This window comes from Triticum urartu, chromosome 1A (genome assembly GCF_056163025.1).
Source record: "Triticum urartu cultivar PI428250 chromosome 1A, HENAU_Tu73, whole genome shotgun sequence".
Classification (NCBI taxonomy): domain Eukaryota; kingdom Viridiplantae; phylum Streptophyta; class Magnoliopsida; order Poales; family Poaceae; genus Triticum; species Triticum urartu.
Genome location: NC_141873.1, coordinates 447476754 through 447490185, shown reverse-complemented (window position 1 = coordinate 447490185; position 13432 = coordinate 447476754).

The window sequence follows — 13432 nt, the reverse complement described above, 5'->3', positions numbered from 1 at the left end:
CTGTGCATGCGGAGCACAGCCTAGTGGATGGTTGTGTCTCACGCACCTAGGGACGGCCCTTGTTTAATTAGTAGTAGGTTTAGTTTAGGGATATTTTAGTGTTAAGTTAGTCTAGTAGTAGATGACATTAGGACCCCACTTTTAGAAAAGTTAGATCTATTTATTTTTTTTAGGTAAATAGTCTATGACATGTGGGCCACAAATCCCCTTTTGACTAGTCAAATTGACTTGGTCAATTCGGATTAATCTAAATACAATAATTTCAGAAAATACTTTAAACTTTGAAAATTAATATAAAATAATTTGTAACTCGGATGAAAATACTTTGTACATGAAAGTTGCTCAGAACGACAAGACAAATCCTGATACGCAGCCTGTTCGTCCGCCACGCATCCCTAGCATAGCGAACACACAACTTTCCCTCGCTGGTTCATCTATCCGAAAACGCGAAACACCGGGGAAATTTTCCCGGATGTTTCCCCCCTTCGTCGGTATCACCTAGTACTATGTTAGGTCACCTCTAGCACCGCGCATTGCCACATTATGTTTTGTGTTACTTCGATTGCTCTGTTATTTATTGTATTCCCCCTCCGTTACTTCTTTCCGGTAGACCCCGACACTGCCGGTGACCCCCCCAGTTCAACTACGGTGTTGACGAATCCTCTCTCTTGCCAGAGCAACCAGGCAAGCCCCCCCTTGATCACCAGATATCGCCTATTCTTCTCTATAGTGCTTGCATTAGAGTAGTGTAGCATGTTACTGCTTTCCGTTAATCCTATCCTGATGCATAGCCTGTCATTGTTGCTATATCTGCTGATACCTTACCTGCAATCCTACATGCTTAGCATAGGTTGCTAGCACTTCATCAGTGGCCCTACACTCTTGTCCGTCTGCCATGCTATACTACTGGGCCGTGATAACTCGGGAGGTGATCACGGGCATATGCTATATACTTTATACTATTACATTACTTATGATACTGTTTCGGAGATGGGGGCTGAAGGGGTAGGTGGCTCCATCCCGGGAGAGGTGGGCCTAGGTTCCCGACGGCCCCCGACTGTTACTTAGTGGCGGAGTGGCAGGGCAGGTTGAGACCACCTAGGAGAGAGGTGGGCCTGGCCCTGGTCGGCGTTCGCGGTTACTTCAAGATAACACGCTTAACGAGATCTTGGTATTTGATCTGAGTCTGGCTACTGGCCTATACGCACTAAGCAACTACGCGAGAACAGTTATGGGCACTAGACGTTGTGGTATCAGCCAAAGCCTTTGTGACGTCAGCGACTTAGCGGCGCGCGTTGGGTTGGACCGCATAACACAATTTCCTTTGTAATGGAGGTTGCTAGGTCTGCTCTCCGGCCGCGTTCGCAACATGCAGGTGTGCAAAGGGCGATGGGCCCAGACCCCTGCGCCATAGGATTTAGACCGGCGTGCTGACCTCTCTGTTGTGCCAAGGTAGGGCTGCGACGTGTTGATCTTCCGAGGCCGTGCATGACCCAGAAAAGTGTGTCCGGACAAAGGGGATCGAGCGTGTTGGGAAATGTGGTGCACCCCTGCAGGGAAGTTAATCTATTCGAATAGCCGTGATCTTCGGTAACAGGACGACTTGGAGTTGTACCTTGACCTTATGACAACTAGAACCGGTTACTTAATAAAACACACCCTTTCAAGTGCCAGATACAACCTGGTGATCGCTCTCTAATAGGGCGACGAGGAGAGGATCACCGGGTAGGATTATGCTATGCGATGCTACTTTGAGGACTTCAGTCTACTCCCTTCTACATGCTGCAAGACGGAGGCTGCCAGAAGCGTAGTCTTCGACAGGATTAGTTATCCCCCTCTTATTCTGGCATTCTGCAGTTCAGTCCACCGATATGGCCCTTTACACATATACCCATGCATATGTAGTGTAGTTCCTTGCTTGCGAGTACTTTGGATAAGTACTCACGGTTGCTTTCTCCTTCTTTTCCCCCTATCCCTTCTACCTGGTTGTCGCAACCAGATGTTGGAGCCCAGGATCCAGACGCCACCATTGATGACGACTCCTACTACACAGGAGGTGCCTACTACTATGTGTAGCCCGCTGACGGCGACCAGGAGTAGTTTAGGAGGATCCCAGGCAGGAGGCCTGCGCCTCTTTTGATCTGTATCCCAGTTTGTGCTAGCCTTCTTAAGGCAATCTTGTTTAACTTATGTCTGTACTCAGATATTGTTGCTTCCGCTCACTTGTCTATGATCGAGCTCTTGTATTCGAGCCCTCGAGGCCCCTGGCTTGTAATATGATGCTTGTATGACTTATTTTATTTGTAGAGTTGTGTTGTGATATCTTCCCGTGAGTCCCTGATTTTGATCGTACACATTTGCATGTATGATTAGTGTGCGGTCATATCGGGGGCGTCACAGGCGGAGTCCATTTTGTACCTTGGTAAACTGTCGAATAGCTTGTGGGCGTCGACGAAGAAGCTAGCCGGCGAAGAGATGCGTGCCTCCCTTGGACCCGGTGGCAGGCCTGGCAGCGTCCGACGAGCGTGCCAGCGTCAGGACAGCAGGCGGTGTCGGACGAAGGAGTTGGCCGGTGTGTGTAGGGGGGAGGTGGCTTCCTGCTCGCGGCGACGTCGGGTGTGGGATGGAAGCTTCGGTGCCCCGGCGGCGAGGCGGTGGTGCCGGCGACATGGCTTGTGGCGGCGTTCGGGGAGGTTTGTGTGACGCCCCGAGACCGATGCCAGGTGTCTTCCAGTTATTCGCTGGTGTTGCCTTGTCATTTGCTTGCGTGTCACACATTTCATATCATGTCATCGTGTGCATCACATTTTCATACATGTTCGTCTCATGCATCCGAGCATTTTCCCCGTTGTCCGTTTTGCAATCCGGCGCTCCTATGTCACACGGTCTCCTCTTTTACCTCTTTTCGTGTGCGGGTGTTAAACGTTCTCGGATTGGACCGAGACTTGCCAAGTGGCCTTGGTTTACTACCGGTAGACCGTCTGTCAAGTTTCGTGCCATTTGGACTTTGTTTGATACTCCAACGGTTAACCGAGGGACCGAAAAGGCTTCATGTGTGTTGTAGCCCAACACCCCTCCAAAGTGGCCCAAAACTCACCTACACCCCCTCCATCATCTAGTCCGTTCGACCACGATTGCGTGGCCAAAAACCGCACCTCATTTGGATCCTCCTAGCTCCCTCTGCCTATATATATGTGGCTCTCCCCGAAAATTTGCGGATGAACCCTAGCTTCCCCCACCTCGCGCCACCGGACAAAGTTCCCCACGCCCGGACATGTCCAGCCGCCGCCCCGGCGAATCCCGCATTGCCAAATCAGCACCGCCGCCCTCACTCTCCTCCTCCACCGCGCCAGCCGCCGCGGCCCGCCCGGCCCGCGGGAGGCCCGCCCCGGGCCGCCAGGGGCCCGAACCGCCTTGCTTGTCGCACCGCCCGTCTCCACGCGCGCCGCCGCCTAGCGCGTTGCTCCGCCGCCCGCCGACGTCCGCCACCTTGCCGGCACGACTCCCCACGCCCGCCGCCGCTCTTCCGCCGACCCTGCCGAACGCCGCCCTTCGCCACGCGCGCCGTACGAGCCTCCGTTCGCCGGCGCCATCTGCCGCCTCGCCGGCGTCGTCCGCCGCTGCCTCGCCGGCGTCGTCCACCGGCGCTGCCCCCGCACCCCTCGCCGGAATCCGCTCCAGATCTGATTCGGGGAGTGGGATGAGATCCACCATTCCCCCGATCCAAACGCTCCATCCCGATCCGGATCCACCCCGTCCCGGATCTCCCCGTCCCGTTGACTTCTCGGAGGTCTAATTTTCAACTAAGTCCCCAGTATTTTTTGGGCATTTTTATCGCATCATAACTTTGCATCTGTAGCTCCGATTCGTGCATGTAGCATATCAAATTGTTCGTCTCGACGAGTACTTCATTTCATTCCATTGCACCATGTTCATTTGAGCTCATCTTGATGCCCTAAATGTTGTTGCGAGAGTGCTATGTAATGTTAGTGTCTGTTTCTTATCAGTAATTGGACATTTGTCATTTTTGCCATGATTGATGTGTGCCTCCTATGAACTTGAGCCCTACATGAATTTTGAAGTATGTCATGCCATCTTTACAGGGGTGTATGCCATGTATTTTTTTGATCTCTATGGTGACTAGCACAAGCATGCAAAGTAGCTCTCGTAATGTTGCTGATTTCAGGGACTTAGAATTTCACTAAGTCCTTTTCCTGCTGTTATTTTTATGCCATGTATTCATGTTGCTACAGAGTGATCCATGCCTCTTTTGAGCATGTTCAGTAAGGATGTTTTGTAGATATTGTTGTGCTCTATCCATCCATGATTTGTTTGCAATTATGGAGCACCCTAGCTTGAGTCAATCGAGCTCTACTTTTGCTAGAAAATGTTCCTGGCAGAATGTTAAATGTTAAGCAATTTTGCCGAGGTTGTTGTAGTTGATTTGTGCATGCTATGATGTTGCTCTTGCCATGTTTAGCTTCTATGCCATGTCTTCTTGCTGGGTGTATGCTTAGTTTGTCATGCAATGCCTTGTGGTGAGTGCTTCGAGCTCGTAAACATGCCTACTTAATATCTGTTTTGCCATGTTCCAGTTTTTCTGCTAAGTCTGAATCTATTAACGATAATTGCTATGTTCACATGGTTGCCATTGTATTTTCTGATCTCTTTTGGCTTATGGTCAGTAAGGGACTTTTGTTGTATGCTTTGAGTAGCTTCATGCCATGCCTTGATTTTCCATGATATGTTCCTATAGCATGTTGTTATGGTGCTCTAAACATTGCTTCCTGGTGTTAAATTCCTGACATGTTATTTTCAGTAAGTCTGTAACCTGATATCTTTTGCACTTTTGCCATGCTTGTTTGAACCTGCTATTGAGTGAATTAACCGTAGCTCAGTGTTCATATTTTGTCAAGCATCTTGAGTGGATCCCTGCCATGTGCTTTGTTTCTATGTTAGAGTGCAGTAGCTTATTGTTCTTGGTGCATTTAGATGGTCTCATGATGTTAATCGTAGACCGGTGCCATATTTGTTTTGCTTGTCATTTCCAAACCGTGCATCCGATTCCGGTGATCTTTATATCGATTTCGACCGAAATCAACTCCTATTTCCAGTGGCACTCTTGGATTTCCACGTTGAGGCCAGGTTCAATCTTTCCTTTCCGAAGCATGCATATGCATCGCTTATCTCATCCCGCATATCATGACATGTTTTGCATCATGTTGTTTGTGCATTGCACGTGGTTGATTGTGTCTCCCTTTGCTTGTGTTCTTGCTTTGGGTAGAGCCGGGAGACGAGTACATGATCGAGGTACCCGTTGAGTACGTTACGAGGATCAAGCTTTCGTCTTCTCGGAGATCTTTGCAGGCAAGATGACCATACCCTCGAAATCACTTCTATCTTTGCTTGCTAGTTGCTCCCTCTTTTGCTATGCCTTTGCTGAGATACCTACCACTTGCTTTATCATGCCTCCCATATTGCCATGTCAAACCTCTAACCCACCTTGTCCTAGCAAACCATTGTTTGGCTATGTTACCGCTTTGCTCAGCCCCTCTTATAGCATTGCTAGTTGCAGGTGAAGATTGGAGTTTGTTCGTTGTTGGAACATGGATATTTGTTGGGATATCACAATATCTCTTATTTAATTAATGCATCTATATACTTGGTAAAGGGTGGAAGGCTCGGCCTTATGCCTGGTGTTTTGTTCCACTCCTGCGGCCCTAGTTTCCGTCATACCGGTGTTATGTTCCTTGATTTTGCGTTCCTTACACGGTCGGGTTATAATGGGAACCCCTTGATAGTTCGCTTTGAATAAAACTCCTCCAGCAAGGCCCAACCTTGGTTTTTACCATTTGCACTAACAACCTATCACCTTCCCTTGGGTTCTGCAGACTCAAGGGTCATTTTTATTTAACCCCCCCCCCCCCCCGAGCCAGTGCTTCTCTAAGTGTTGGTCCGAACTAGAGCCCCTTGCAGCGCCACCTCGGGGAAACTTGAGGGCTGGTTTTAGTTGTACGGATTGCTCATCCGGTGTTGCTCTGAGAACGAGATATGTGCAGCTCCTATCGGGATGTTGGCGCATCGAGCGGCTTTGCTGGTTTAGTTTTACCATTGTCGAGATGTCTTGTAACCTGGATTCCGAGTCTGATCGGGTTGTCTTGGAAGAAGGAATATCCTTCGTTGACCGTGAGAGCTTGTGATGGGCTAAGTTGGGACACCCCTGCAGGGATTTGAACTTTCGAAAGTCGTGCCCCCGGTTATGGGCAGATGGGAATTTGTTAATGTCCGGTTGTAGAAAACCTGAACCCTTAACTTAATTAAAATGCATCAACCGCGTGTGTAGCCGCGATGGTCTTTTTCCGGCGGAGTCCGGGAAGTGAACACGGTGTTGGAGTTATGCTTGACGTAGGTTGTTCTTGGATTACTTCTTGATCATAGTTTCTCGAGCGTGCTTTGCCTTCTCTTCTCGCTCTCATTTCCGTAAGTTAGCCACCATATATGCTAGTGCTTGCTGCAGCTCCACCTCACATACCTTTCCCTACCTATAAGTTTAAATAGTCTTGATCGCGAGGGTGTGAGATTGCTGAGTCCCTGTGACTCACAGATTACTTCCAAAACCAGCTTGCAGGTGCCGATGATATCGTGCAGGTGACGCAACCGAGCTCAAGGAGGAGCTCGATGAAGATCTCGTTCATTGTGTTGTTTCCGTTTTCAGCTGATCAGTAGTGGAGCCCAGTTGGGACGATCGGGGATCTGTAGCTTTAGGGGTAGTCTTCTTTTATTTTGGTTCCGTAGTCGGACCTTGATTGTATGATGGTTGATGTAATGCTATATTCATGTATTGTGTGAAGTGGCGATTGTAAGCCAACTATGTATCCCTTTTCTTTTTCATTACATGGGTTGTGTGAAGATTACCTCTCTTGCGACATGCCTACAATGCGGTTATGCTTTTAAGTCGTGCTCCGACACGTGGGAAATATAGCTGCATCGTGGGTGTTATAGTTTGTCGGCACGGGCTGCTGGCAGAGGCACCGAAAAAATGGGCGGCGACGGCGACGGGGCGGGATGGGCGAGGGTTTGTTGTTCAATGTGCCACCGACTAGGGGGCTAGAGGGAGGAGTAGGCGCGCGTCGCGCGCATCCGCTTCGATGCAAATCAAGCTTAAAATTGGGCCGGAAATGGTACGGCAGCGGACGAACAGCGGACGCGCGTTGGGTCGACCTTTCTGTCCACGCCGATTCGAACGAACGCACGCGGGTAAAATAGATTGGCACATTGGAGTTGCTCTAACTTCACCATACACGGCCATGAAGGAAGCGGTCATCACAAGTTCATGCACGAAATCCACATCAGCTCATGTCAAAGTCAAATAATCGAGCAGACAGGTGAACGATGTACATCTCTGATTTCAACGACCAACTTTGGAGAAATATGCAGGATTTGGTCGACCGACCACTCGATCACCCTTCACCTGCCAACTGCCACCGTCACCGTGGAGGCTCGCACCACGAACACTTCGACTCCAAAAGCGAACGGCGAAGCTCGAAAAACTCATCAGGCATCCCGACAAAGTTGACCATCGAACTCCCGAAGACCACCCCATGACCCAGTTCCGCTCGACGCTGCCATCATTGCCAAACAAATTACCATGCAAATGAACGCAATATGTCCCTTTAGCCAGTTTGAGCTAGATGATACTCCAGAGGGGGACGGGGCAAGATGCAAGACAACCTCATCATTCAATCCAGGGAGAACCGGATCCGAGGTTTCCCCTAGAGCTTTGACCGTGAGGGGGAGAGAAAATCACCTCAGAGACACCTTCAGGAAGGTCACAATGCTCACATGCATTGTGTCGTCTTACTTCCGCCCTATAGTCTTGCACCATCAACGGATTCGTGTAACACACCCGGTCTTTGTAGGGGAACATGCTGCGCAACAAAAAGTTTACTATGCATGAACATGCCTAGCATCACTATAGAGGTACAAGTCACAATCATGTAAGCAACAATCCAATCAATCGAAGTAAATGAAGAAGAGTTGGTGATGTGCGCAGATTCTTGCAACTAGGTTATACTTCCCATCTGCAAGAGTTTCTCCGGGATAATTCGTTGATCTAGTGTCGAAGTGTACGACATGTTTGAGGTATCCATGCTTTCCGATCCGAAGGTTCTCTAGTGCTCCATGGACTAGCACGAAAAACTATATATAGAAAACCTAGAGGGAGAGGCAACTTACCGGTGTCCGATCTATAATCAATCTAGACCAAGAAAGAGAGAGGGGTGGCGCAAGGCAAAGGTGTGCAACCTTTGGGCTTGGTGTGTCCCTCTAGATGCACCCCACCTATATATATAGGTGGAGGGACAAAGGAGGCTACCGACTTTGGGTGGAAGCCCTCCTTGGGTAGGTCGACCAGGAGGTGGAGTCTTCCTAGGACTCCCTTCTAGATTTCCTTGCCCCCAAGTTTCCCCTGGGCTACCCAAATTGGGCCCGTGTGGCGCCTTGCCCCCCACTCCACCAGGGTCCGACCTGCTAGGGACTCTCTAGAATATTCTGAAAATAACTGGAACATTTTACTCTTCTGTATGCTTCCAGGGCCTTCCAAGACATTTCAAGGAATTCCGAGATGCTTCCATGCAAATCTGGGACAATCTCGGGACCTTTCGAAACACTTCCGGGATCATTCGGAACACTTTCGGAGCCCATTTTCTCATTCTCCATTATTTTCTAGTTATCTTACTTACAACTAGTCGTTAAGTTTGTGACCTTACAGGTTCGGTAATATACAGATATTCCCGGAACACCTCCCATTCAATAATTATCCATAGGATCAGGACACCCATAATAATTCCCTATCAATGAAAATATGTATCCAGCAAACTTTCATTACCATATACAATTCTGCTTTCCTCCATACGTTATGAAACCTAAGGTGAGACTTTTATGGTATTCATACGATCAACTACTTGATCACTATACCTAGTTATCCTTGTTAACGGGTTGTGCTCTTTTATCGTTTCCGTTTTCCGATGTCCCCACATCTTAGCCACTATGCCTAGCCAAGCAATGATGAACACTGTAGTATTGAGCGTGTCTAGAGTGTATCTTTTCATCGCTTGAGGGGCATATCTCGGTCTTGACATAATGAACACCATAACATATATTTTTGGCATATCCAAATTACCTCTATGATCACTCAGTTATGGAGTGACACTTTGCTACCCCAAAGTAACCATCTGATATTTGGGTATACGATTTCTCATGGTCTAAGGACCCGAGTAAATGTTAACATTTTATATGAAAATACCGGCAACAAATTAATGACGTGATCTCACAGTATTTCGTAAGTTTGGTCTATTCAACACTTTTGTTACCCTAAAAATGTGTTCTCATTATATCTGGCATCCTTGTTACAATAAAAATGCAAATTGTTAGGAAAACGAAACTATCAACAATACACGAGCTAGTCCAAAGGCCTAACTAGGGATATGATTCGTGTCTACATTTCCACAAATGCAAATAGGTTTTCCTCCGAATCATGCATATTCAAGTATCATGCAATTATAGCAAAAATAAATAAACTTTTTTAGGGAAAAAATTAAACTTAATGAACATGAAAATTGATCCGAACAGTTTCCCACCCACCACTCCCCAGATGAATCCCAACCAGACCCACATGCTCAATGAAACGACAACAACCACACCTGAGCCGTCGGAGCTCTATTGGCATGCTACATGCCTACATGTGTGCCTATGTAGCCAGCCGAAGCCGCCATCGGGGAGATGCCATGGACCACACCCAAAGCAAAGTCACGCCAGCAGGAACTGAAGATGCATTAACAGTGGAGGCCGTCGTGCTCCAATCCTTGCCGCTTTGCCTAGGTGCCACATTGTGCCGCCGGGAAGAGCCCGGTACCTTGCCTCCATCTCCGTTTCTCCTGGAAGGAGAAGGCCGCCGACAGACAAGATTGATGCATGTGCCACCTTGTCGCCAACGCAACATCTCGCCTCGTAGAACTGCTTGATTACTAATGCTACCACGCGAAAGAACATGTCCCGTGCCAACCATGCACCAACGAGCTTTGTTTGCCGGCGGCATCGAGGGGAGAAGGGGGCAGCGGCGGCGACGTCTAGGGTTTCATGAATGGCAATCACATTAGTGATTGTGAGACATATGGTATCTCAAATGATTATGTATCATACGTATGCTATCTTGATTATCATTGGCTTGTTTGTACTGGAGAACAACCTATACTTCAGCATTTAAAAAAATGCACTACTCAGAGTATATATATAATAATAACTAGCACCCGTGCGTTGCTACAGGCTATGCATATATAAATTAATCGAACAAATGATTAAGGTTGTCTGTAAGGTCAAGGCTCATTTGTTCTCAAAGGTCCAGACGTGTTTGGACATCAAACGAATGCTTAGTAGGCTCTTCAAAATTCAACCGTATGGACAGTCCGGGCTCCTCCAAATTTAGACCATACATGGGGAAGAAATGCGGTTGTTCGGACTATCCCCCATGTTATCTCCAACACATGGGTCCAGCACAAAAAAACCCACCCCGCAACATATCGCCCCCTTCTCTCTCGGACCCTCCCTTTCTCACTCGGTTTTCCGCCTTAGTGGGACATTTCTCGCTGGAGCCTCCTTTAAAATCAAAGAACACCCACCTCACCTTCGTCATGCGTTGCAACAAAGATGAAAATTTTCATATTTACTTTATAATAAAGTGGATTAAACTAACACATATTATTGACAGAAAATAATAAATAACTATAGAGATCAGTCTCAAAGGTCCATTCAACTTCGCAAATGCACACTGACATGGGAGGTAAGTGGCAACCCGAAAGTATTCCTAGTCACCAATAAGCTCCACCTCCAACCCAGATATCATTCATTGCTAGAAGGGATAATTGATGTTCTTCTCTTCCTCGTCCTTCCCCACATCTTCTACTCCTAGTCTCTTCGTCAACCCGTTTCGTTGACGCCAACATCAGCGCGTTTGTCAGTGACGCCTCATCATCTTCTTCTTCTTCTTCCTCCTTCCTCGCCAGTTTTAATTGTCATTCCTACTTATTTTTTATAATAATCTTTCTTTTTTGTTTCCCTTTATATTTTTGGAACACTCTTTCCATCTCCAACACCATGGACCACTTGGTCGCTTTAGTTCCTTTTTTCCTTCTTATTCATGGAGCACTCTCCCTTTCAACTATAGCATGAACCACCTTGCCAATCTAGTGTCGTGCTGTACTCATCCGCGAACGTTTCGGAAACCGTAAACATGTGGACATCCTGCAAAGCATGGTTGTCATCCATCTTTGTCAACACTAGGTCGTCCATATCGCGGGCGCATGGTGTCCGTTGTCCATGTTGGCAAGTGGTGCTCGACCATGTCGCTGAGAGCCTGTTGATTGCCCTTGCCGACGAGCGCTTTTAAAATGATTCAACGCGATGAACTCCTTACTTAATTAATTGATTACATAAATAATTAACAACCTACCTAATTCTTCGCACGCCTGATTAACTGCCAACCAAATCGACTAATTACCCACCTAATTGCAAAAAATCACTACTTCTAATTATCTGTAGGCATAATTAAGTGTCCACATAAACCATTAATTACATTAATGACTTGGTTTCAAAATTGATTGGGTGCAAAAAATAATAATTTCTGTTTAAATGGACCTAATTAATTGCATACATAATTAACCGTCTAGTTAATTAATTACATTAATGGTTTTATTTCCAAATTGATTCAGCGCTCGATTTCCAAAATATTTTCGCATGGATGGCTGCTACGAATGACGGCGACTACCAAGTATTGTAGGACACATTTCCTTAATGAATTTCTTGACATTTGAATGGACACACTTGATTTGAGAATGTAGTCTTTGTGTCTCTGTATATTAATGACAAGAAATATAATATGACAGTGTCCACGAACACATGTACGTGATGGTATGATGATATGCCTTCCGTCATGGCCCTCCTTGATGTTGTGATGCACGCCTTGGCATTCTCGAGTATCACGCAAGTGTTAGGCCCGGCCGCGACATCCTCCATGGTGTCGCGCATGGCGTCCTCTATAGGGGCGCGCGGATGCATACGCCCACAAGTAAAAAATATGTTCTTTTGTTGTTTAGAAAACTTGTGATAGTCAATTAATAGTGGAGATAATAATAATGACATAGTGCGCAGGATTAATGATTTGTTATTGAGGAATATCTCATTTTGTTTTGGAAGGTTATCAAGGAAAATATTACGTCTATATTTTAGGAAGGTAATCTCAAATATATGATGCGAGTTTTGAATTCTTACTTACCTATTTATTTACGTGATTGGAATGAATCAGAATCTGCCAAAGTAAGTACGAAACAAGATATCTCCTTCAATAAGATTTGGGTTTTTAATGGAAAGAAGAAAAACCAATTGGTCGGGGTGATGGAAGGTGACAAATAAAAATCGGAACCAGGCTACCAACTCCTTCACTGGGAGTAGATATAATAATAATGAGAGAAAAATCTGCCCGTGATCTCGTAAGTCGATCATGTAGTCGTGATCCTATAAGTTGGTCATACTGCCACGTCTTTACCCGAAAAACTGCATGCAGTCCGTTCACTGGATGTACAATATAAGAACACAATATTCAGACTTTTGAACCTATTAAGTGGTCCATGTTGATCGAGTTCTGCACTCTCTTGTAGATCTTGAGGCATCTCATATCTTCAAGTCAACTATCAAGCTGCCTCATGGCGTTCATTAGTCAAAGCACTAAGTAATGCTTGACTGCTCGTCATGTTTTGCATCTTTGAGCCCGGTGTCATGTGTGCCACCTGCATGCATGGGCGAGTTATCTAAACATATGTAGCCGTCCAAGCATACGACCTCCAACTAATTAACATGCTGGCGTCCACTCACAACCTACGTAATAAGCTACGAAAAACCTACAGAACAATGTCGTGGTTAACTGCAAAGATGTTGACTTCCCACGCTACAGAGCTATAAACAAGTTGTAGACTCTAGAGGGCCGCCGGATGACACAATCACGCCATCAAAGAGCAGTGCTGTCGTTGTTTCACCGACGCAGAGAGAAACCAGAAACCATGGAAAGCGGGTATGGCCTCTCCGGCTGCATGGAACATGGTAAGTCACACGACGCCGAGTCAGTGCAGCTGGCATGCTGCCCATAACCCAAGACACCGGACTGCAACTGGGAATGCCACTGCCGCCTCTCACGTGCATCGAAGGGTGACATATCCGACACCACTCACAGCATGGCCAATGCATAGCCTCATGGTGATGTCTCGTATGGTATATATAATCGGATAAGAGAAATAGATTCGAATGGTGCAGTGGGATCCTCAGCAGGAGGCGGGTCCTTGCGGTAGGGACATGCATGCAATTATTATAGGGGCATGCATGCAAT